We start from the raw sequence: 23,369 nt of genomic DNA, 5'->3' as shown, positions 1-23,369 counted from the left end.
GTGTGTGTGTGTGTGTGTGTGTGTGTGTGTGTGTGTGTGTGTGTGTGCGCATCTGTATCTGTGTCTGTGGGTCTGTGTCTTTGGGAGGGGGGAAATACAAATTTTTTTTTTTTTGCCAAAGTTGTACTGTGAAGAGACTTTGCATTCTTTATATGACAATGCACAGAAACCTAGCCTTTGCATGAGAAGGCCAGTTCATTACACCTCCATAACTTCTCCGCTTTCCTCTCCTTCCCTCCCACCTTGTCTCCTCACCACCGTTATCTTTTCTAAGCTTTGCCCCAGTCCTCTAGGCGGACTACCTGCACCTCAGCCCCTCCTCCTTCTCCTCCTCCTTCTCCCCGTGTCTCAGCTGCGGCTAAAACCTGGAGTCTTAGGGAAAGGGGAAAAAAAATTCTGGTAGCTGTGGAGCTGTCAAACCGGGCATGCTCAGTAGACAGGGCAGGTTTTTTTGGTCTTGAGTGGCTGAGAAACATTTTTTGCACCAGCGGCAGCGGCAGCGGCAGCAGCCTCAGCCTCAGAGAGCGACAGCGGCGGCAGCAGCGGCGGCACTGGCAGCAGCCGCCGCCGCCGTAGAAGCAGCAGCAGCCGTCTCAGGCAGCCGCAGCAGCCCCAGCAGGGCGAGCTTTTGCGGAACCTCAGAGTTCACCTCCGAGTCACCCAGCCCACAGAGCCCCGGCTCTCCTCTCCTCTCCTCTCTCCTCTCCTCTGCTTTCCTCTTCTCTCCTACGCGCATTATCTCTTTCCCTCTCTTTTGCTTTTCTCTCTCTCTTCTCTCCTTTTTCTTTCTCTCCCTTTCTTTTCTCGTTTTTCTGTCTTTTCTCTGCTTTCACTCCTCTCTCACGCACACATACTCAAACACATACTAGAAGATTCAGACTTGAGCATACTCGCGAGCTCGTTCTCTCTGTCTCTCTGTCTCTCTCTCTGTCTCTCTGTCTCTGTCTGTCTGTCTGTCTGTCTGTCTGTCTGTCTCTCTCTCTCTCTCTCACACACACACACACACACACACACACACACACGGGCACGCGCTCACACACCCGACCGACTCTGACACTTGGAGCTCGAGCGCCTTCCGAGCTGCTGCCGGAGCTGGGCTCGGTCCCTGGCATAGGCACCAGAGGAGAAGGAGAAGAGCTGAGAGTGGGGGGAGAACAGCCCCGGCTCTTGCCCCGTGTCCCGTAGCCCTGTCCCCGTCCCAGCCGCTGCCGCCGCCGCTGCCGCTTCCTGCTCCTCAGCAGCTCAGGGATGCGGACAGCTGAGCCGCCGCCGCCTCTTCGGCAGCCGCAGTAATGTGGATTTATAGACGCTCCTCTTTGGAGACGGTCCAGTCCCCGGCACCGACCTCGGCACAGGCAGAGGCATCGGCGCTCCAACAGCTCCCCGGGCTGTGCAGAAGCCGGCCCCGCTGAGCACCAGGCAGTTCAGCCCAAACTTGATTTTGGACTCGGGAGGTAGGTGCGCTCCTCCCGGGGCCCCCTAGCTCTCCCGCGCTCACTAGGGGACTGCAGGGGAACTTCGCCCCGGAGCTCGGGGCTGAGTGAGTTCCACCGGCCTCCGCCCTGGGGATGGGGGTGGGAGGAAGGCTATGAGGACCTGCCCCGCAGAGTCCCTTAACCCTAGCAGTCCCCAGAGCAGCGGGTGGAGGATTCTCCACACGGCTCCGCATTTTCCGTGCTCTCGGCTGGCAGCCCCTCGGGCTGACTGGCAAGCGCTCCAACAAGTGGAGCCCGCTACTACCTCTGGGGTTTGCTTTACCCTGGAGGAAAGAAAGGAGAGGTGAGGAAGAGTAAGTCCCACTTGGTGGCTCTCCCCTCCGCCCCCCGCTTCGCACCTCCCTCCCCTCTGCTTGCTTTCTCTTTCAGTAAGCCTCAACTTTCCCGGGACTTGGGCAATCACCAACTGGGGCATCTCCCCACCCAGCCACCCATCCCCGACGCACTTTTTTTTTTAAGTACACCTTGGTTTGCTGGAGGCAGGGATCACCCTCTCTTGAAGCCCGTGTCATTCCATGTACTTGGCACCTTCAGTCTTACACTGGGGACATTGCCCCCTCCATGGTCGAAAGCGTTCAGCACATCTGTTGAGTGCCTAAGACCTGGTAGATGTAGCTGGGGTGGGTGGGGTGGGGAGGACGTTAACTGGACTTCTCCCTATCCACAAAGAAGCGATCTCTGGCCCAGCTTTAGACTGTATCTTTATACGGTTTTGGATTTGTGTTTTGTTTTTTCATTTGAGCCAGGGATGATTTTCCAACTTGTTCGGTAGCTGTCTTTGCTTTTAGGGGTGCGTTGAACCTGTGCAGACTCCCTGGGGGACAGCCTGTGTTTTACAATTGCAGGGACACTCTATGTGCCAGAGGACCGGCGGCTCCGAGGCTCCGGGAACTGGGGCGGGTCGGGGACGGGCTTGCTGATACTAATGCTTTCCCCTCGGTTGCTTCACCCTGGGTAGATAGATACCCACTACTGCTGCAACGCGACGATGTGGGAGGAAGGTTCTCTCCCGTGTGGACTAAGGGTTCTCAGTTTAAGATGTGACTCTTCCTCCCTATAGCTCCTGAGTGGTGAGTACTGAGTGCAATGAAAATGCCTCCCTGAGACGCGGAAGTTCTAGAGGCTCAGGACTGAAATGTAATTCCCAAACCCAAAGCAAATGGCCGGGGAGCACGGTAATAAGGAAAGCTTTACCAGGGCGGAACAGCTCCCGCTGATGCTAACTGAGGGTCGCGGCTTCTTCCCCGAATGTGAGACGGTTTCTCTATGATTATAATTAACAACTCCGAGCCGCGGCACGGGGAAAGAAAATTGTTGCTTACCTGTTTAGTGAAAACATTACAAATATCATCCTTGCTTGCTATTAGGGAGAAAATCAGTCTCTATTCTCCGAGCAGAAAAGGGCCAAGTCCCTGGTTTAAATCAGTAGCAAGGAAGGCTCAACCTAAGGGGAGAGAGCTCGCGGTGCTAAGGTGAGCTCGAGCTTTTACTTTGGGTATCACTTCGGGTACCCCACCCTGTGATTTTTGTAGACGTATTCTTTTTTCTTTCTTTTTCTTTTCTTGCCCCTTGCCCTTGCCTGGTATGAAAACAACTTTTCTAGAGGCATAAGCAAGCTGCTAAAGGAAGTAACTTTTGGGTAGGGGGGGCACTTAGAGTCAGTAAGAGAAATTTTTGGAGACCTTGAAGAAGTTGCTGTTTTAAAGCTGTTTTATTTAAAAGGTGTAGACAGCGTCCTCTTTATACACCCCAATGGTAGAGGGACTTTTTCATAGATAATGAATGCATTTGAAATAATGTTTTGATAATTTCTCGAATTAGTCCTTATTATAAATAGTACTTAAGTTTCTTTGCTCCCTTAAGTGTTTTTTTTTTAAAGCACAGTTGTTCATTGAAAATATCTCTTCTTAAGGAAGAAAATCCTTAGGAACAAAGGGGGTGGGGAGTATTCAGGTATAAGTGAAAATTGATTTTAAAAAAATATCCCAAGGTCTAAATGAAAAATGGCTTCTGTGAATGTTAGGATGTTGCAATTCAACCATTATATGTTGGGACTACAATGAAGTGGTTAGCCTTGCCATCCCAGTTATCATATCTTTTAGGTGCCCTTTATACAAAGATATTTGCTGAAACTCATTAACAGATCACCATTCATGTTGAATTTGCTCTAAATTACTTTCATTTGTGAAGCTGCATAATTTACTCTTGATATATTATTGGTGATAAGAGAAGGTTAGAGGAAATTAAGGCTCTTGCCTTGGTCTTTAAAGCTTCTAAGCAGTAAGTAGACTTGGAGTTTATTGAAAAAGAAAATCATACTTCATTCTGTATTAGAGACAGTGATAATGCAATGATAATGCACATACTTTTTGCTCTGAAGGTTTATGACAACTTCATTGCCTTCAGATTTAAATGATGTTTACAAGTAGTCAATGTGGTTTATGATGGTATGGCTGAATCATATTTAGTTTACTAACAATACCTTTATAGGTCTTCCTAACCCAATTCTTATTTTTTAACTAAATTCTCTGAGTCCATCGTGTGTGTGTGTGTCTGTGTGTGTGTGTGTGTGTAAGTAATTTATCACTTAATACTTTTTTTTAGGGAAAGAATAACAGAAAAATAATTTTCCCAAGTATCCCCTTTTGTATGTCTACAAAAATGTAAGCATAATTTTACAGATGATGTTTAGTATCTAAAGGTTTAGTATCTAAAATTTTAGTATCTATCTATCATCTATAAAATATAAATGACAGTGCTCTTTCAATTTCATATATCCAATTCATTAGCAATTCTAACTCCAGCAGTAACGATGTATTATTAAGTAAACATCCTTTTCTCCCATTTACCTTGAAAGAAGGTCTTTAATTTGTCAGTAAAGCAATAGGCAGTTCAGATGGGATAAAAAGAATATAAGAGATGCTAGCCATTCTGGTCAGCAATGTACACATCTAGGGATATAGGGACTGATTTCAAACAGAACTGGAAGGGACAGTTTCAGCCCAATTAAGTCCCCAATGACTTGCTTTTACTCATCTGTCATTTGTAATTGTTGTACTGGATAATTATTTTAATAGGGGTAGGAATGGAAGCTTGTTTTTCCCCCTTACAGATGAAATTAGTATCAGCAAGTCTGGTTTGAAATCTCTTTTCTAGTCTTATTTTTATTGATTGCTAAAACTGGGGAAAGTGAAGATGTGAACCAGCTAGAACCTTCTTTATTCCTAACAGCCTCAATGACCCAACCCTGGTAGCTCTTATACATAGCATTCTGTTGTGACACCCTATAGTGCTTGGACCTTTTTTTCTTAAATGTCCTTAAAAGTCATAACATAGATCAAGATTTTTAACCTGGGATCCACAGACACCCCCCCCCACCCCCCAAGAAGTTCATGAATACATTTCAGGGGATCTGTTAACTCAGATGGGGGAAAAAATTATACCTTTATTTTCACAGCCCTTGAACTGAAATCTAGCATTTCCTCTGATGATTTAAAAACAGTATTCCAAGGAGGAGTCATAGGCTTTACCAGATTACCAAAGGGGTCAGTGACACACAGAAAAAAAGAATAAAAATGCCTGCTCCAGACCAGTCCATGTGGTCACTAACATTTTGAACCTAGCCCAAAAAAAGAGAATTGTACTCTTTGTTGTGGGGGGGGGGGAGGACAATAGTATATACACTCTAAATCTTTATAATAAATGTAGTATTCATTCTAGGGGCATTCATAGCATTTCTGCTCACAGTCCAACCGAAGTAGATGAAATCATAAAGTATTTTAACAGTTGATTTATTGGACTGTGAGCTACTAAAAATAGAATCTCACAGTTCTATAAATCAAGCCTATTAAAATCTTATGTAACTTCAGGGTCTCATTTCTAGAAATGGAGGTATCGTTTTGGCTACCTTACAGCATTGGTTTTTAACCATTAGTCATTATTTCACTTCCTGTCCAAGCCTTCACTTTAGGTAAACAATGGCATATGGTAAAATGTGTATAACTGCCAGCTAACCACTACCTTTTGGGTTTTGTTCCAAATGTGAGGTAATGATTCTGAAGTACAGGCGGTTGGTTTTTCTTCCCCCAACTTCATGAAATGAAAAACAAAACAAAACAGCCAAACTATCCAGCAGCTGGCACACACAAAAATTAAATCATGTCCTTTAATATTAAGGAGAACTCCCATTTGGAGCTCTCACCTCTGTGTTTATAGTAGGCATATACCCAGGACCGGTTCTCCTTCTTGCCTCGGGTACCTGTGCCAGTCTCTGTTACTGCAAATATATGACACCTAAAGTACATGAAATAGCCTTCCCCGCATCCAGATGTGTGACATCAGGCAAATCAAAACATCTGCTTACTTTACTGAATTTTTAACCTTGTAACCTGATGTTTGTGTCATTTGACACAGCTTTTGAGACTTACAAACCAACAAACCGCCACTGCCAGAAAAACCTTTTGATTTGGAAATTTAGAGTCTAGTAATTTACCTTTGCTTGGTGGTTAGATTTTATTGCGTATGTACTTCAACTATACAACAGAGATGGTATATGTCTTCCACCCTATCCCTGATAATCCCCTGCCTGGGTATCTTCTGATCTTGATGAACAGAGCAGGGCATAAAAATCCTCACTTCTATCTATTAGCTCCTGGTCCCAGAGATTTTCTTCACAGATTTCAAGGAAACTGAGATGCATCCTCTATTGTGTTAACTTCTCATTTTGTCCTTTGCCATATTTCCCAGTGGCCCTTATTCTACCTCCATGGAAATTAGATGGGACACATGGAAGTTAATAATTCAGGATAAGAATCATATGTTTTATTTGATTTAAAAACAGCTATTTGGTCTCAGTAAATGTTGGGTGATTTATTAGGCAGTGATAGAGGGATAGGAATAAAGATAGGGACTATACTTGTGATTTTGTGGGGCTGTCCCTCTACCTTCTCTGCAATTTAAAATCTTAGAGTTGCCTAGAGCACTGAGAGGTAAAGTGACTTGCTCAAGATCCCATAGCCAGAATGGGTCAGAGGTGAGACTTGAACCCAGACCTTCCTGGCTTGAAAACCACCTTTCCAAAATCAGCCCAGATCCCTCATTTTCTGGATTTTGCCAACATTCCAACATTTTTTTTTTACTTTTCTTAAGGAAGTCATCTTAGATAACCCTTGATGTTTCCTGTATGTGCCTATCTAGAACTCTATTAAAATGATGACATCTGTAAAATAATTCTCAAATGACAAAGATACTGGAAAAACTGTTCCTTCAAATAATGATTTAGCAGACTTTGAGGGAGTAGTTATGAATAAAGTAAAGCACAATATAAATGGGTGTTTGAATTTCCCCAAAGGATTTGGTTCTTCTTCCTTATCAAATGTAACACCAATTTTATTAGCATGTCCATATCTCACTTTAAAAAAATATCGTTGCACAGACCAAATGGGTTCTAGTACATTTATTTGAAATCGGAGAAACAGTCATTTTTACCAGTTACCATAAAGCATACTGATTGTTTTAATTTCAATTGACAAAGTTGTCAGTTGATAAGTAGTCAACAATGAGGAAATTGCCTTTTAATGTTGTTCATATTCTGTTGTAACATTTTTGTGGCTGATTACGACTTATGAAATTGAATTTTGGAATCACAAAGTCTATATGAGCTGAATTGCAATTCATGCTAAGCTTTTTGGAATAGCAGTTATAGGTCATGAGAAACTAAATTATTCTGTGTATTTATAGCTGTGAATGCAATCCCACATTGTGGCTAAGAGAGAGTGATTACTATCAAATACGATTTTTGCTCTATTTTGAGACTTATTTTGATTTTACATCAACAGTGACAACCATAACAAATTTTCATAATGTGTTACTATTTCTGGGAAGTTGAACTACTAACTTACCTACTTAGAAAGGGGATGATGGGGAGGGGGATTAAAGTAAAATAGAAATGGATTTATATTATTTAATTTTGAAGGTGACCAACATCCTAAAATATAAATAGAACCAAAACACTATTGTTGATGGTCAGATGAATTGGTGAGTACATTCCACATGGGAACAGTGGTTTGGAATCTTGGAAATGATGAGAGAAAACATAATCCAATCGTCAGATATTGAGTTTTAATGTATTTTGTTTGTAAATAACTTTGTGACTGTGTCATAATATCCAGATAAGAAGTGAAAATTTCATCTGAATGATGCCAAATATCCAGATGATTAAAGTGTCCAATCCAGATGTTTAGTCATCATGGAGACATAGCCCTAGTTTCCACTTGGATATTGCCCTAACTTTACTTTTGAAATGTTTTGATGCTCCAGTGAAAGGTACTGTATCTCTTTGTCTTGCTAACGTATGGTCCAAGTCGTTCTTGTAACTGTGTAGCAGAACCCAACTCTTTCTTTTGTTAGATAGCAATGAAAGTCTTGTCGGTTTTCATGCGTGAACCTAGAGGAGGAGGTTTGGAGGTGGGGGGTCATCGTATGTACCTGAGAAGAAAAGCTGATCACCAGCTGAGGTTAGGGACAACATTGCCCAGTTGTCTAATTTTTCATTATTGGTTGAGTATAATTGTATGTATTCTTTCTAATGCTTCTATCTAGTTTGGACACCTATCAAAGCAAGGGTGCCAGATTAGCTGGCCTACTGGATTATTGGCTATATGGCTGCCTATATCCCAGCTGCAAATATTTTAAGAGAACTCATAAGTTGTTCACTGAAATTACACAATGATTCTGCAGATGGCACATCTCAGTAATCCAGGTTTTTTCAGGTACATTTAAAATTAAATGTCCTAAGAGATGATTAATTCAGGAAAGTTATTGATAATGAACTCATCTTATTCTACACATCCTTTGCACCCATGATGATGCCTTATTAAAGGTGTCTCCATCATGCTAATTGACACCTGTGTTTAAATATAGAGGTGTATAAATACACCACCGCTACAAACTAAACTTGAAATGCAGAATATATTGGAAATTGAGTGAAAACTATCAACAAAATGTTTATCACCATTATCAGTGTTTACTCTGAGCAATAGTACTCTTTGTGTTTTAATGATATATTGACAACTGTTCTGTTAAATTGCTAAGAGTTCCTTTACTAGCTCACGAACAGGGGGAAAAAACACAATCCTGACCCCTAAGGGCCATTTCTCAAAAAAGCTAGAAGGTATTTTAGCATGCATGTTGTAGACATTGTTTACTTTAAACTCCAGATGATCATTTTTGGAGAATATGAATAATTTTTATTTTAATGCTTAAAGAATTGTTTTATATAGGGAACCATTAAGAAAATGACTAAATAAGTGAGCTAAATAGAACTTCCTTCTACTAGGAAGATAGTATTCCGTGAGTGACTTCTAAAGGATGATAGGTAGTGGGGCGGTCGGTTGATGTCTCTTGACCTGCCACTGGTATAGCCTTCAAGAATCAGGACCCCCCTCCACCCCCACTCCCCACATTACAATGAGGCAACAGGTGAGGACTTTAGAGGGAGATTATTTCTTTCCATTAGGTCATCTGTCCAGATTACAATAACATGTTGTACACCAACTAGACCAAATCTTTTGAGCAAGCAAACACTTAGTAGTGGGAATTGTCCTGTTCTGAATCAGACCAATATTTCATATGCTAGAGTAGAAAACCTCTTATGTTATTTTAGGGTGATACCTCTCTTCAAATATATTTAATTAGAATCTGTAATTCTTTATTACAAATACATTCTGATCATGTGTTCAGACTTCACATTTAGCCCAGTGAAATGGTGGGACACCATTTATTTTTGGTTCAAAATCCATGAAGTGTTAACATAGGGGTGCTACATCTTTTTTCATTGTTTTATTCTTTTTCCCTATTTGAGATATTTCCTTGTTGAAACATTGGACAACTTGTGAAAGTGAGGTAATTTTCATGTAAACAATTAGAATTCAGTGCAAGGGAAATTATTTTAAGGGCAGTTTAACACGGGAGGGTGAAAATTTTTCCAATATACTTCTGTAAAACATTCAATAAAACATGTTCAAGGAAATGTATTTAACAATAATAGACTCAGTGAGACAACTCTAGCCCCTGACATTTGGTTTAGTACCCTGGGACAAGCCTCATTTAAGAGAGAAGAAAAGCAAAGGTTTACACAGTGCCTGGCAATAATGAGGCTTAAAATAATGTTTTCCATGTGCACTGGGTGTTATCTTCTAACACTGTAGGCCCCAATAAAACATGACTTATTATGTAGATAAGGATATCAAGTGGGTCAGATAATCAGAATTCTCTAGTCATGCCTTCCCATGTAGGAAAATCACACAGTGGGTACTGATAGATTGGTACTAGGTGAGTATTAACCCTATCCCTGATTCAGGTGTCATATGTCAGTTCCTTTGTTTTTCATGTTTATGATCTGATGATGGCCATGTTTTATTATTGACATGAACCAATACCTTACTTAAGATATTCCTCTTAGAGTATAAATTTTGAGATCAACTAACCCAATCACATTGCCTTCCACTCCAATGTGGCAAATGGGGAAACATAAACTTAGAGATGGGAAGGGAAGGGAAGGACATGCCTACAATCACACAATTAAAACAGTAACTGGGAACCCACAACCCAGATTTCCTGATAGCCAGGTTCTTACTGCTACGTCATGTTACCTGTGGACAACCACATCCTTTTCTTTTTTTAAAATAGTTTTTAGTAAAATCTGTGCTTTTTAAAAAATTGCCTTTGTTTCCAAATATTCCCCTCCCCTGGCCTTTCCCATGAGCCTTCCTTTTTATCAAAGAATTAAAAAGCTAGTGAAAAGGGGAAAGTTCAGCAAAACTAATTTGTCAATGGAGTCTAATATTTGCATTGTTCCATATGCAAAGGTCTCACCCCTCTGCAAAGAAAGGAGGGAAATTGCATTCTTTTATCTCTTCTCTCAGGCCAAACTTGGTTCTTATAAATTGTTCAGTTTGGGATTTTTGTTATTCTTTCTGTTTATATCGCTGTCACGTGTATATTGTATTCTTCTTTTGCTTCACTCTGCATCATTTGATTTAATTCTAACTATGTTTCTTTGAATCCTTAATATTCATCATTTCTTATGGTATGATAATATTCAATTATATCAATCTATTATAACTTGTTTATCCATTCTGCATTTGATGGACATCTTCTTTGTTTCTAGTTCTTTGCTATCACAAAAAGGCTGCTCTGAATATTTTGGCGTCCATGAGACCTTTCTTTAGGTCTTTGACCTCCTTGGGGTATGTGCCTAACAGTGGGATCTCTGGGCCAAAAGGTATGGACACTTTAAGTCACTTTCTTTTGCATAATTCCAAAATGCTCCCCAGACAAGATCAATTCACAGCTGCACCCAACAGTGTATTGGTCTACCTGTCTGTCCAGAGTCCCTACAACACTACCATTATCCTTGGCTATCCATTTGTGCCTTTTTCAAAGCAGTGCTATGCTCACCACTAATGCTGGTGTGTTTGATTTTCTTTTAAAGGGCCAAGTAGAAGCAATTAGGCTAAATGATCCAAATTATCTAATGAGCCTTCTGAGAAGGGGTCTGCAGACTGAAAAAGTTTTAAATCCTCTGCACTAGGCCACACTTTTGCTCAGCTGAGAACCAGTAAGAGCTGAGTGTATTCTCTCAACATATGAGCAGGAAACTCATAGGAGATTAAGGGAAGCTAAGGCCATTTTCATACAGCTCTAGCAAAATGCTCGTGATTTACCTTGTGTAAAGCAGAAGTGATTGCCCACTATATTTCCTCATGTCATGTAGTAAAAACAATTAAGTGAAGTTAGACTATAGATTACTTGGCTATTCAGCCACAGTCACCTCTAATGGAAAAGAAGAAAAATGGCCTTGACAAGTTTTGGCAGGTCTGATCATTAGAAATGCTCACGTTGCCAGAAAGAAGGAAGCTGCAGCCAAGAATGGGATCTTATAAGTTCTTTAGATGCAGAGAAGGGAAGCGACATTTTGGAATTCAGTTACCTTTGTCTTCTGAAAACACTGATCTTTATCATTGCAGCTAACATGTTGCTTTTCGTTCAAAGTCTTTCTGAGTCAATAGCCCCATTTGAAAAAATAATATTGGGGCCTTGAATGGCATAATTATTTAGTAGGCATAGATTCTAACAATCTGATATCTCTTACTTGAGACATAAGTAAAGATGTCATTAGGGAAATGAAGCATACCTGACATGGCCAAGATCCACCAGAGAGACGTTAATATAGGTGAAAGAGTAGTAAGAAAGGTATTGTTTTATATATATATATATATTTTTTAATGAAGCAGGGAAAACTGTTTTTTTCCCATTTCCCAAAGGCCCCAGACTTAGGCCCCCTAGGAAACTAAGTTGTCCAGTCAAGAAAGCTGGGCTGATTTTTTTTCTGCTATTCATAAGAAAATAGACTTTTTTTAAGCAATTGGGGTTAAGTAACTTGCTCAAGGTTACATGGCCAGTTATTTCTGGGTGTGGTGCTAAGTATCTGAGCCCAGATTCGATCCCCAGGTCATCCCGACACTGGGGCTGGTGCTCTTACTCGCTGAGTCACCTGGCCACCCCTTAAAAATAGACTTTTAACTGGAAGGGACCTTAGAAGCCATCTAGTCTAACTCCCTCATTTTACGGAGGAGGAAACTGAGGGTCAGGGAGGGAAAATGGACTTGCCCAGAGTCACACAAACCATAAGCATCTGAGGCAGGATTTAACCACAGGTCTCCTATCTGGAGAGCCTTTGTACTTGTTTCTATCCCATGCAACCTTGCAGGTATTTGGGAAATGAGCAGAGAAAAAAAATCTCATATTAATAAGCCCTTTGCCTCCCAGTAAGCTGTGGCTCTCACCATAGCAAAATGCTGCATATAGGCCAATTTACTTCTTAAAGAGTTTTTGCTAGCTAGCTGATGGGTATGAAGCCAATTTCCACAGACTTGCTCTGGTTTATGTGGCACGGAAGCAAGAAATATTTTTGGCCATTGGGCTCCAAGTACTTTGTGAAATGCTTTCCTTTGAAAGCTTTTGACTGACTTAGTCTTGGGAGGGAACCACATATCTTTCTTGAGGATCATTTTCCCTTATGAAAAATGTGTATCAGACAATTAGATGGCAACTGATCAAGGACAGAGCTTCAATTTCTGAATGATTTACATGCAGAACATTGGGCACAAAAATGGTTAGCAACAGTATGCTGCACTAATGGCACTGTGAGATCATTTGGGTGAGCTTCCTCAAAGGTGGTGATTTCACAATTTGCCCCTGTTTTAACCTGATTTCAGGTCCTGTCCTTTGTCATAATTCACTATGTGGAAAGCCTTTTGACCCTCCAGATGAAATATTGTCCCAAATGTAAAAATAGATATTTGAAGAAACCAATTAATTAGAAATATCAGGTTAATGGAAGTACCAACCATAAAGTGTTAGACCATTAGTGCCTCAAAATTTTTTATCCATTTTTCACTTTTGTGCCATTTCAATACACTATGATATCTAAGAAGCCACCTGATAGATTTCCGATAAGTTCACGTTTCTAGGAGTATATGATCTGGAGTGAGAGACATGATGAATAGAAAGCCAGTATTAGAGCAAGAAGACTTTGGTTCCAGAGCTGTTTCTGACAGTACTTAGCTTGGTCACTGGACAAGTCACTCAGCTTCTTAGTGTCTGGTTACTGCTCTGTAAGACTACAGATTACAGATAAGTTGTTGATACTCAGTGGCAGAAGTAGAACTTTAGAGTGAACCAGTGAGTTCCCTCTGTCAATGATAACCACAAATCTGGGCTGCATACACACCCACTCCTAATCTCCCCCTCCAGCACACATCTTTCCCCCACCCCATGCACACACACACCCTCCAGAAATTTAAAATAAACTGAATCACTATGGGTCAACATGTATAATCAGTTATAAAAGCTAGGATATGCATTATTTTTCTTGGACACAGGAATTCTTAAAAAGATACTCTGAAGGTGGACATCATAACAATGAACACATAATAATGAAATACATACATATATAAATATACATAGGTATACATATATGAATATACATATATACACATGTAAGCATATATTGTGTGCATATATATATACATATAAATATATAAACAATTAGGCTGGGAATAGATAACAGTGAATCGTAGTCTGGAAAGGAATTTGCCTCAGTTCTTATTAATTAAGAAAGGCTTTGAAAAATAGATGAGAATTCTGCCATGGCTATAGTAGGCCTCTCTCAGGAAGACCTGAGTTCAAGTCCCACCTTGGACTCATCCTGGTTTTGTGACCCTGAGCCAAGTCCCTTAACTTCTCAGCATTCCCAGGTGATTACTTTCAGATCTTAAGTGACAGGATTTTTATACAGGGAGTTCCCTCATGAGGAATTAGTTTCCTGGACCAGTGAGATCACTGTTATCTCCTGATCCCCTACAAAAGAAAATTGCACTCCATTTCAATTAGCAGAAGTTTTAAGTTTAAATTTCTTAAGACCCAATCACAATTCCAGAAAAACCCTTGTAACTTTTGTGTCAAAATTATAGCAGTTGGAAGCAGGAGATGACTGTTTTTCTACTGTTCCTGTAGCAACACAGAAATGTTAGTTCTAAGGTGACATTTTTTTACAATTATTTATAAGGGTATCCTCTGTACAGGTATGTCTTTTTATACTGGGCCAGCAAAGTTAGGGATTCTTCCAATCAAAAAGTAGTGGCCTGTCTATAATTCTAAAGTGGGAAATGAACACAACCATTTAAAGTGGACATATCATCAAAGTAACCATACTTTCAGTAGAAAAAGAAGTTAAAATATTTGTTGGGCATACATCCCTAAGACATAGAGTATCTATCAAAAATTAGTCTTCAAGGTATATTCCATCTATAGACTATGTTTTTTTCAATATAGTCTATTTGTGCCCACTATTTCTCTGTCAAGGAAATTATTTTTTTTAAAAAGATTTGGGTTGTTCTAAGCTTTCAGAAATTTTGGTGAAAATTTCTAACATATAGACACTCAGTTAAATCCTATGATTTGGTAGTCCACAGCAAATAGGAATATTTATAAATGGTGTGGGAATGGCAGCTTTCTACTGCATATATTTACCCTAGCTAAATTAAACAAACAAATATTTCCCCCTCCACAATAATAAAACAAACGTTTCTGTTTTGTGAACTTTGCTGACACCGTGAATGTTTATGGCAGAAATGAATGTTTGAATTGGTAAGACAACCCCATGTAAAACATATGCTGTTGACACAATTTTTTAAAAATTGGTAGTGTAGATGGCACCCAGCTGGGAAATTTATTTATGCAATGTGTTTACTATTGCATTTACGTCTGGCTGACCAGAATGCTTAGGGATAGGAAATTTGGCCTTGAATTTTTTATTAATTTTAATTGAATAATAGTTTATTCATTTAATAAGCCTTTTTTATAAAATAATAGATTTAGAGGTTGAAAAGAACTTAGAAGATAGTTCAAATAACTCTCATTTCACACATGGAAAAACTGAGGCCCAGAGAGGTTAAATGATTGACTTGGAGTCACACAACTAGTAAGTGTCTGATGTGACGTCTGAACTCATATCTTCCTGACTCATAGTCCAGTGTCCTGTCTGCTGCTCCCTAGTAAGGCCTAATTAGCTAAAGATTAACTAGAGGGGTGGCTAGGTGGTGCAGTGAATAGAGCACCAGCCCTGGAGTCATGAGTACCTGAGTTCAAATCTGGCCTCAGACACTTAACAACAAAACAAAAACTAGCCTTGTGACCTTGGTCAAGTCACTTAACCCCAACTGCCCTTCCCAAAAAAGCAAAAAAAAAGATTAACTAGAAAACCCTCCTTTGTTTCAACCTTTATTAAAAAAAAGTCCTTTAAAAAATTTTAACTTATGAGTAGCACAAGACAAACATAATTACATTTATTTTTTGATCACTGAGAATGTAACTTTGTCTCAGGGTAGTCTTTCTAAATGTGAATTTTCATTGCTTAGGTATTGAATATGTTAGTGTTTGAGTGAATATATGACCAGCTTAGTGTAGTATCAAGAAATTGTTCTAGTTCCTTTTGAGCACAGTGCTTAATAACATGTTTTCTTGTGATTTAACTCCATCTCCTAAAACTAGAGGGGAAGGGAGAAAATTAGCTGATGGTTCAATTGGGTTGACTCCTGGTTTAGGGAAATTTGTATCATACTAATATTTTAAATGTATTTTATTTTATTTGCTTTTTGGAGGGCAATTGGGGTTAAGTGACTTGCCCAAGGTCACACGGCTAGTTTTTGTGTTAAGTGTCTGAGGCCAGATTTGAACTCAGGTCCTCCTGACTCCAGGGCCAGTGCTCTATTCACTGTGCCACCTAGCTGCCCCTTGTAAATTTATTTTAGTGGTACAGTAAGTTCAGTTTGTCACTCAGCCAATAGCTGAGACATTAAAGGATGATTATGATCTTTCAGTCGATCATAATATAGAAAGTGTATTAAATCTGAGCAAAATAGTAAAGGCAGGTTAAATGGCTAATTTCAGGGAGGGGCAGAAAGGGAGACGTAACAGAACAAAAATTTCCGGGAGTGAGAATATCAACTTTGTGACTTAAACAAAGGATTTTCTTTTGGGAAACTGTGAATTTGCTCACTTGCAATGTTACCTTGCAGACAATCATACTCCTACAAGACTTGAATATGTGGAGACAGGGCTAGGGGAAAGACGGATGGAAATGTTGACAAGCAGAAGTGAAAGAATGGTTCAGAGGTTGCAGTGCTATATTGAAGCTAAGAAGATTGCAGGACGATAAAGGAAATGAAAACAAAGTAATCTGAGTTCAAGAAGGATCCAGTGTTTATTAGAAGTAGCGGCAGAGTAGTTATAGAGAAAGGAACACTGAACTGGGAAAAACATGTGTGTTTCCCTCCTGATCCTGCTGCTGATCAGTTGTTTCAGTCATGTCTGACTCTGCATGACCCCATGGGGGAGGGGGGCGTTTCTTGGCAGAGATGAGGAAACTTAGGCTAACAGGGTGGAGTGACTTGCCTAGGGTCAGACAGTAAGTATCTAAGGCCAGGTTTGAACTCATGTTTTCCACTCCAGTGCCACCTGACAAGGTTTCTGCTACTAGGTATTAGTTGTGTGGTCTTGGATAAGTCTCTCCCTTTTTCTGAACCTGATCTCTTCTGTGAAAAGAGAGCACTGAATTATATATATATATATATATATATATATATATATATATGGAGGGGAAGGCAGGGCAATTGGGGTTAAATGACTTGACCAAGATCACACGGCTAGTGTGTCAAGTGTCTGAGGCTGGATTTGAACTCAAGTCCTCCTGACTCTAGCCACCCCTGAAGGATATATTAAGTAAAATTCCATCCAGCTCCAACGTTCTAGGAGTCTAAGTAATAAATCAAATGAATTGCAAGCAATAACTTAGAAAGGGCCAATTAATTCAAGCCAACCAAAATCTTATATTTTGTTTGGCTTGAACACACATACACACACACACACACACACAAACATACATAATCCTTTTTGTGCTGTGTCAAAAAGGACTTGTCCCTTAGAGAGCCCATATAAGGCCAAATGCTAAAAACAACTAGAAAATATGTTTTGTAGGAATGGTTTGGTGAGTTAAGTAATAAGAAGTGATTTTAAAAATTGATTAATCTCAAGTGGCAGTCAGAAAAGTTCAGGTGATCTTAAGAGAGGTAAAATAACGAAAAAGGAGGAGGTCATTGTCCTCAGACCATTTCTAGAATGCTCTACTCACTTCTGGGCACCATGTTCTAGGAAGGACATTGATAAGTGGAGGGTGTACACAAGAGGACAGACTGGATGGTAAAACATGAGAGGTTCGCTCTATGTGAGGAGCAGATGGAAAATGGGCATTGTGTAGCCTAGAGAAGAGAAGACTCATGGGAATAGGCTAACTGGCTACTAGTATTTGAAGGTATGTCAATGAAAATAGACTAGCCTCATCCTCTTGGGTCCTAGAAAGGAGAAGCAGGAACAAGGGGAGGAAATTGCAGAGGGAAAATTTTAGACTTGATGTGAAAAATGGTTTCCCAATAATTAGAACTACCAAAAAAGGGGAGAGGGCAGCTAGGTGGCGCAGTGAATAGAGCACCGACCCTGGAGTCAGGAGGACCTGAGTTCAAATCCAACCTCAGACACTTAATACTTACTAGCTGTATGACCTTGGGCAAGTCACTTAACCCCAATTGCCCCTCCAAAAAGCAAAAACTACACACACACAACACACACACACACACACACACATATATATATATATATATATATATATATATATATATATATATTATATATATAAGACCTACAGGTCGAATGGAGCTATTTGGGGAAGTATGGGCTACCCCTCACTAGAGATTTGCAAATAAAGGCTGGATGACTCTTTGTTGTGTGTCCTATAGAGGGGACTTTCCATCAGGAATAGGTTGTACAAGATGGCCTCCTAGGTGTCTCTTCCAACTGACATTCTGTGGTTCTATACCAGGACTTCTATATCCCCCCTAAACAGATTGAAAGAGATCTCTGACTGCTTTCTGGTAGTGAACTCTCCCTCTGAGTTCAGTAGTTTGGAATCTGATGCTTGGTGAAAACTGGAAAGTTTGGGCTGCTGGCAGACCATTTCTCTGTCAGCCTCTAGAATGGCAACAACGGTACTTTTCTTCCTTTGGCAAAGTGGTCGCTCAAGGTCAGGCATTCCACTGTACTCTGGGACCAGCCAAGTGCATAACCCAATGACTTCAGACTCCAATGCTTCCAATCTGGCACCTTTCATGAGCACTGAGTTCATATTAAAGCAGTTAAAATATATTCTCCTTCATCTACATATCACAGCAATAACAACCTGGGCACAGGACAGTGACTGGGAGCAAATAACCAATTGGAGTTAATGACCTGAGGTACAGCTGAAGGACCATCTACTCTTCCTAGTCAGTCTTTCATCCCTATAAAATGCCCTATACCTGAAGGGCCAAGCTTTCCATAATTTTCCTGTCTCCCGTCAGATTAGGTAGCGGCCATAAATAATAGAGTTTAATACATAATAATGAGATGTGGCAATACAATCAAATATCAACAGTGCTAGGGCGCCCAAAGATAGCTATTGTGATGATGAAAGCTGAAGAAAGTAGGAAATGAAGTTTACGGATCATAATATTTTAGAAATTATTGGAGATGAAATATAAAGGAAAATTCACCAGGTATAGGGGAGCAGTTCCCTTTCTTTACTCCTTATTTCACTGATGAATGATTTGAGTTAGAAATAAGAATAAAGAAGCTGGCTCTGACATCTTTCTTATAGGGATTGTTTAAATAGCATGTGTTCAGCTTTTTCCCCTCCTTTAAAAAAAAACATCAGATTATGCAAGTCATTTTAGGGATGTGTAGGACATAACACAGTGACACAAATATGCTTTGCCAGAGGAAGCACCCAGAGTTTAATATGTGATGATTCTGCTCTAAATGTGCTAATTAAAATCATGTCTGCCATCGCTGTTTAAGACAGATCAGAATTTGGGCCTAAGGAGAGTTAGCTTTGAGTCTTGAAGCCAGTGACTTTTGACATTTTGCTCTCAGTCTCTTTAAACCAGGGGTTCTTAACTTTTTTTTGTGGCATGGGCCCAGCCCTTTCGCATGCTGGTGAAGCCTAGGGCCATCTTTTCAGAATCATGTCTGCAAATGCATAAAATAAAATGCAAAGAAATGCAGGATAAAAAAAATATTGAAATAATATCATTTTTTAACAAGTTCGTGGATTCCAGGTTAAGAACCCCTGACTTAAAAGCCTCTTTTTTGTGCTATTAATTGCCTATAACTGACCTTCAAAGTCATCCTTCTCTCCATTAGTCTAGACCTGTCAGTGTCTGTGTCTGATGTGTCTCAGTAGCCCTCCATCATAAAAGAAGAAGAAGAAACTTTGGTAGAATTTCTTTGCTGTGGAGAGAGGGAGAGTGAGTATAACATTTTCTTTTTTACTCATTTCAAAAAATGCCAGAGGCTTGAGTTCCCCCTAGTCCCTTAAGGATGAAACTTGATCATTTTATTGTGAGTGAAAACAAGGCCAGAAGAAGGCAGGGGTAATGGAGAGCAGTAAGTGCACTTCTGTAGAATGTGAGTGGGACAGTCAAGGAAAGCAGATAGATTTGACGTAGATATAAAATTGTAGAATAAACGTAGTGTGAGAGAGCTCATGAGGAGTGTGGTGAGATGTTCCTTATACCAATTCATTTTCCAAGCTATCCAGGGAAATGACATTTAATTGTGACATCCATCATAAAGGAGATTTGACTACATTCTTATTCACCATCTGCATATCTTAAAGATTTAGTGCTTATCTGCATCTTAAAACTTTCTTTTCAGAATGGATATCTTATATCTTCTACCTTATCTTAGGATATGGCTGGTAATAAACACGCCTTTGGAGGATCAAGGAGGTATAGTTCCTGCTCAAAGCTTATTGTATTTTTTTAATATTCAGCTCACCTGCTTTTAGAGAAAAAGCTATAATGGGATGCTTCCCTCACCCCCACTGCTCCAAATAGAAATCCTTGAGTTTCAGGTAAGTATTTGTAGAGAAGCCATGATTGGCAATGTGTCTGTATTACCAACCCTGATGACTTGGGAAATGGGATCTCCAGTTAATAGAATGGCCCTAGTGGTTCCTAGCAAATCTCTCTTTGTGAGTGTTATTTCCACCCCTCTAATATAGCTAACCCGACAGCTGAAAGCAGTAGTCTCTTTTGGGTGAGGCAAAGCCCATCCTTTCCATAGACCTCCATCTCACTTTAATAAATTTGAAATCACTATTTTTTCAGTCCAATATACTTCCAAAGTATCATTGAGGACACAGTACATATTTCTGAAAAACTGAAATCAACACAACAGGGCAATGTAATGCCATGAGGTATAGCATATAGTCAAAAATAGCGAGGGTCTTTTCAACAGGATGAGTATCGAATTGGTGACATTCAAATGTTGCCCTCCTTTCACTAGATGTCTGACAAATGTCAGATGAAAATATTCAGCTGATGTGACTCCAAATAGCCACATTTCTTGAATTCATCAAACAGCTATTTTGTCCCAGCCTAGTCTGTAGTACTGTATGTATACTCCAATTTAAAAGAGCCACTTCAGGTGAAACAGAAAAATTTAACTGTGTGTGTGTGTGTGTGTGTGTGTGTGTGTGTGTGTGTGTGTGTGTGTATGAAAAGATACTCTTCCCTCTATTGGGGTCTGTATCTCCTTCCCTGACTGCATAATTCTCAAAACCATACCTAGTTTGAATGAGTACATTACAATAATGTACAACATATCTTTACATTAAAAACATGCAACAATTTGATGTCAGTGAATCATAGACTATCAAGATTTGGAAGAATCTCAGGGCCCAACTAGTCTTTTACCTAAGACAGAATCTCCTCTGTAGCACCCTTAGATTTGGATTTAAGACTTTTAGTGAAGGGAAATGTCCCAGCTCCCCAAAGCAGCCAATTCCACTTTCAGGATTGCTCTAATAATTAGAAAGTCTTCCCTTATATCAATTTTAAATCTGCCTCTTTGCATATTCCATTTCTTGCCCCTGGTTCTTGCCTCTGGAATCAATTAGAGTAAGGCTTATCTCTGTTCCCCATAATAGACTTTCAGGTACTTTAAAATAACTACCATGTCCCTTATTTAGTCTTTTCTTCCACAGTCCAAACATCATATTAAGACACTTTCCTATTGTGGTCACTTTCCTTTGGATGTTGTTGTCCAGTTTATCAATATCCTTCCTAAGATATGGAACCCAGAACTCAGCATAGTAGTTCATATGTGACCTGCCCAGGGCAGAGGACTGAAGGCCAGACACTTCTCTAGTTCAGAACTCTATGCCCCCTGCCTTAATGCATTACATTAGCTTTGTTTGTTGTTGAGTGTTATTAGAGGCCACCATGGCTTACTGGATAGAGAGCTGACCTAGAAGCTAGGAAGACCCAGGTTCAAGTCCTGCCTCTGACTTCCTAGCACCATGTCAAAGCTCTGGAACTTTAGGCAAATCACAGTTCTCTAGGGAGGCAGCTCTCTAGGACTTGAAGTTGCAGAGAAAGTGCCAACCTTCATTAATAGTCAGAGTTTCATACCTTGGAAGGTCTCTGTACCATTTAAAGTTCTTTAGATTCATAGAGCTTGGAGCCCACTAAAAGCCAAATATATTTTTCAACTGAGTGGTTGCCTAGCTATGCCTCTCTTCCCCACCCACATCATCTCTCACCACCATACTCATATGAAATAGACTTTAAAAAAAATCAAATGTAAGGCTTGCATTAGGCAGCTAGGTGGCGCTGCACTGGATAGAGTCCTGGGCATGGAGTTAAGAAAACTCATCTTCCTGAATTCACATCTGTTCTCAGATACTTCCTAGTTATGTGACCCTGGGTAAGTCACTTAACCTTCTTTGCCTCAGTTTCCTCATCTATAAGATGATCTAGAGAAGAAAACATCAGACCACTATAGTATCTCTGCCAAGAAAGCCCCAGGAAGAGTTGAGCATGACTGACATGACATGACAACAGCCAATTCTGTTACTTGACATAGTTAACAATCTCTCCTAGGTTTTTGTTATCTATGAATTTGATTAACATGTCATCTCTGTTTGCTTGAGTTATTGATACGAATGTTAAGTACCAGAGGTCTAAGCCTAGATCCCTGGGGCATTCATAAGAGCCTTTATTGCAAGGTGACTTTGCCCTGTTGGTATCTAGCCATTCAGTCTGCTTGGAATCTGTGTAAGGGTATTATTGTCTCAAGTATATCTTTCCAAAATTTCAAGAAGAATAATATGAGTGGCCGCATCAAATATTTTGCTAGTATCTGGGTAAAATTCCCTTGATCTACCAGCCTAAGAACTCTTATCAAAAAAAGAAAATTAATTTGGCCTGGCATGGCCTGTTGTTTAAGAAGTCATGGTAGCTCTTTGTGATCACTGCTTCCTTTTTCACATACACAGGAAGATTTCAGTTTGAATTCCACCTCAGGAGTTTAATAGCTGTGTGACTATTGGGCAAGTCATTTAACCTTTGCCTGCCTCAGTTTCCTCATATGTAAAATGGGGATGATAATAGCCTCTTGTTGTCATGAAGTCCAGATGAGAAAATATTTATAAGGCACTTTACAAATCTCTAAGTGCTATATAAATGTCACCATCGTCATTATCTATTTGTTTAATGATACATTCTAGATTTTTTCTACTACAGCTGAAATCAAGTCAACCAACACAGTTGGTTTGTAGACTTTATTCCCTTATCTATTTGAAAAGAATTGGAATAACTTTTTGCTTTTATCTAATCCAGTGAAATCATTCCCATTCTCTAGAATCATATAAAAAATAATTCAGTAATCTCTCAAAAAACACATCAGCCAGTTCTTTTAGTATGCTGGCATTTGGTTCATCTGGAGCTGGTACCTTGAACTCATTAAAGGCAGCTCTGTTATGTCTTGGTGTCTTTCCTTGTCTCAATATTCAGTTTCATTTTAGACATTTTTGTTCCATTTTCCAGTAGAAAGATTATTTTCATTATCAAATAAAGTAAAGCAAAAGAAGGGTTCAGTGGTTTTTCCCCACTTTATACTCTTTGAAGCTATTTTTTGTAGATCTTTCTCTTTCCCCCTCTATAGCTAAAAATAAAACTCCAATTTGTTAGCCTTAGCTATCCTCTGCTCTTTGTGAACTTTCCACTAAGTTTGGACACTTCTTACAGGTTTTATAAGATTCTAGGTTCATATATTTTTATCAGTCCCTATTAGGTGCATTCCATTTGCTATAATTTATATATATATATATATATATATATATATATATATATATATATATATACATCCTATTCT

General features: G+C 39.7%; 1 protein-coding gene across 1 annotated transcript in view; it reads left to right on the top strand.

The window, feature by feature from the left end:
* Positions 1-23,369, top strand: part of TENM1 (teneurin transmembrane protein 1) — a 782,231-nt gene that overhangs the window by 329 nt on the left and 758,533 nt on the right. The gene's annotated exons all lie outside the window — the stretch shown is intronic.

This window comes from Petaurus breviceps, unplaced genomic scaffold (assembly GCF_028583685.1).
Source record: "Petaurus breviceps papuanus isolate PSGF00001 unplaced genomic scaffold, PetGlider_PUasm1.0 90881, whole genome shotgun sequence".
Classification (NCBI taxonomy): Eukaryota; Metazoa; Chordata; class Mammalia; order Diprotodontia; family Petauridae; genus Petaurus; species Petaurus breviceps.
This window is presented reverse-complemented; position numbering and strand designations above follow the sequence as displayed.